The sequence below is a fragment of the Colobus angolensis genome, unplaced genomic scaffold (genome assembly GCF_000951035.1).
Source record: "Colobus angolensis palliatus isolate OR3802 unplaced genomic scaffold, Cang.pa_1.0 Scaffold392, whole genome shotgun sequence".
Lineage (NCBI taxonomy): Eukaryota > Metazoa > Chordata > Mammalia > Primates > Cercopithecidae > Colobus > Colobus angolensis.
This window is the reverse complement of record NW_012117288.1, coordinates 206201-209503: the sequence shown is the minus strand read 5'-3', so window position 1 is coordinate 209503 and position 3303 is coordinate 206201.

The window sequence follows — 3303 nt, the reverse complement described above, 5'->3', positions numbered from 1 at the left end:
CCTCCCAAAGTGCTGGGATTACAGGCTTGAGCCACCGCGCCCGGCCAAGGCTATTTTTTAGACTTGTTTTAGCTTCACAGCAAAACTGAAAGTAAAGCACAGAGATTATCCCTGTACTCCCTGCCCCTACACGTGCATAGCCTCCACAATTATCAATATCCTCACCAGAGTGGTACACTTGATCTCATTGATGATCCTGAATTGATAATCACAATCACCCAAAGTCCATAGTTGATATGAGGGTTCAGTCTCAGTGTCTTACATTCTGTGAATTTGGACAAAGGTATAAGAACATGTATTTATCATTGTAGTATTATTCAAAGTAGTTTCAGAGCTTTAAAACTCCTTTGTGCTTCATCTGTTCATCTTCTCCCGCCTTCCCTCCCCAGCTCCTGGCAACCACCAACTTTTTTTTTACTGTATCTATAGTTTTGCCTTTTCCAAAATGTCATACAGTTGGTATCAGGCAGCGTGTAGCCTTTAGACTGGCATCTTTCACTTGGTAATATGCCTTTGTGGTTCCTTCATGTCTTCTCATGACATGACAGTTCATTATCGCATGGCTGTACCAGAGGTTGTTCACTCACCTAAAGGAGGATATCTTGGTTTCTTGAGAAATTGGTTAAATTTTTACATCTATGTTCATGAAGGAGTTTTCTGTTTTTGTAATATCATTGTCAGATTTTGGTTCAGGGTAATGCTAGAGTGACAAATGAGTTGTATTTCTCCTCTGTTGTTTTTTGAGGGTGGGGGAAAGGTCGTGTGAAGTTGTTACATTACTTCTTAAATATTTGGTAGAATTCACCAGCATAGCTATCTGGGCTTCGAGTTTTCTTTCTAGGAAGGCTTTCCTTATGCTCTATTTTCTTTTATAGTTATAAGACAGTTCAGGTTATTCCTTCTGGATTGAACCTTGGTAATTTTTGTTTTTCAAGGAAAGTGTCCATTTTATCAAAGTTGTCTTGTTCAGTCACACAAAGCTCACCTTATTATATTGCTGTTCTTTTGGTATCTGTAGAATCTATAAAAATGTCATATTACTGTGTTTCTGAAATTGTAATTTGCATCTTCTTTTTTGTGATCAACCTGAATAGAGTTTTACCACTTTTATTGACCTCATCAAAGTGTGTGGTTTTACTGATTTTTTCCTATTGTTTTTCTGTTTTATTGGTTTCATCTTTGATGTTGTGGTCTGTTTGGCCTGCTATAATAAAATACTATAGACTGGGTAACTTATAAACAACAGAAATAGATTTTTCACAAAAGTCCAAGATCTAGGTGCTTGGTGTCTGGTGAGGGACCAATTCCTGGTTCATAGATCCCTCTCCTCACATGGCAGAATAAGTGAGTGAGCCCTCTGGAGTCTATTACATAAGGGCACTAATCCCATTTGTGAGGGCTTGGCTCCCATGAGCTAATTACCTCCACGAAGCCCCACCTTCTGATAACATCACCTCTGTGATTAAGTTTCAGCATACGAGTTCTGGGAGGATGCAAATGTCAGACCATAGCAGACGTTTATTATATCATTTCCTCTGCTTGCTTTGGGTTTAATTTCTTCTTCTTCTTTTTTAGTTTCTTCTCTTTTTTTAGTTTCTTAAGGAAGTCAAGACCATTGACTTGAGAGTCTTCTAATAAAGACATTTAGTGCTAAAAAATTTTAAGTACTGTTAACTGTGTACCACAAATCCTGATATGTAGTATTTTCTGCTATTGTAGTATGCTATTTTCATTCAGTTCAAAGTACTCTCTAATTTCTCTTTGCATCATGTCTTTGACCTAGGGTTATTTAGATGTGTGTTACTTTGTTTTAAAATATTTGAGTATTTTGATGAGATATTTTGTTACTGATTTCTGATTTGATTGCCTTGTGGTCAGGGAACATACTTTGTATAACTTAAATCCTTCTGACTTAATTCTTTTATTAAGATTGATTGCAGAACCTAGAATATGGTCTGTTTTGGTAAGTGCTCCCTGGGTACTTGAGAAGCATGGTGTTGTTCAAGTCTACTCCATTCTTGCTGATTTGCTGCTTCCTAGTTTTATCACTTATTGAGTAGTACTATTCAAATCTCAGACTGTACTTGTGAATTAGTCTATTTCTTCTATCGGTCTTTACCTTGTATGCTTTGAAGCTGTTATTAGGTGTACAAACATTTAAGATTATATGTTCTTGATTAACTGAACTTTTTAAAATCATTAGGAAATGAGTGTTTATAGCTGGTTTTTGTTTTGTTTTGTTTTGTTTTTTTTGCTGTGAAATCTACTTTGGCATAAACGTAGCCATTTCTTCTCAGGCTTCTTTTGTCAACTCTTAGCCTAATATATCTTTTTCCATCCTTTTGAAAAATTTGTGTTTTACATTTAAAGTACTTTTTTTATAGGAAGCATGGAGTAGCTTCTTGCATTTTTATCCGGTCTAACAATCTGCATTTTAATTGAGATTTTTAGGCCAGTTTCATGTATAATGTGCTTATTGATACAGTTAGGTTTGTCTGTCATCATGCTGTTTGATTTCCATTGGTCCCCGCAGTTCTTTGTTCTCTTTTCTTCTTTTTCTGCTTTCTTCTCAATTAGTCCAGTAATTTTTGTGATTTATTTTTATCTTCCTTTTATGGCTTTTTAGCAATAACTATTTTGTTCTATCTTAGTGGTTGCACTACAATGTATAGTATATGATTTTAAGTTATCACTATTCATCTTCAAAAATATTATGGCATATCATATATGGCATAAGAAAATTATGAATGAAAACCCAAACATTGTCTGTTCTCACTTGTAAGTGGGAACTATGCTGTGAGGATGCAGGGGCATAAGAATGATACAGTGGACGTTGGGAACTTGGGGGGAAAAGTGGGGGAGGAGGTGAAGGATAAAAGACAATGGATTAGATACAGTGTATGCTGCTTGGGTGATGGGTGCACCAAAATCTCAGAAACCACCACTAAAGAACTTATTCATGTAACCAACGACCACCTGTTACCCAAAAACCTATTGAAATTTAAAAAAAAAGAAAATTAGAATGGTATACTTTCATTTCCTCTCTCCCAGCCAGATACTTCTGGATTTGTAGGATTATAGTTTCCTTTAAATGTAGAAAGTTTTGGCCATTCTTTTTTTGTTTTTCTGTTTCTCTTTTTCCCTCTTTGGGGACTTATTCCTGCTTGAAGTTTTCTTATAGTTCACTGATGTCTCAAATTTATGAATCTTCTGTTTGGTGATGTCTAATCTGTGTTCACTTCCATCCATTGTAGCTTTCATTCTTGACATTGTAATTTGAATCTCTACAAGTGTAGTTTGCTT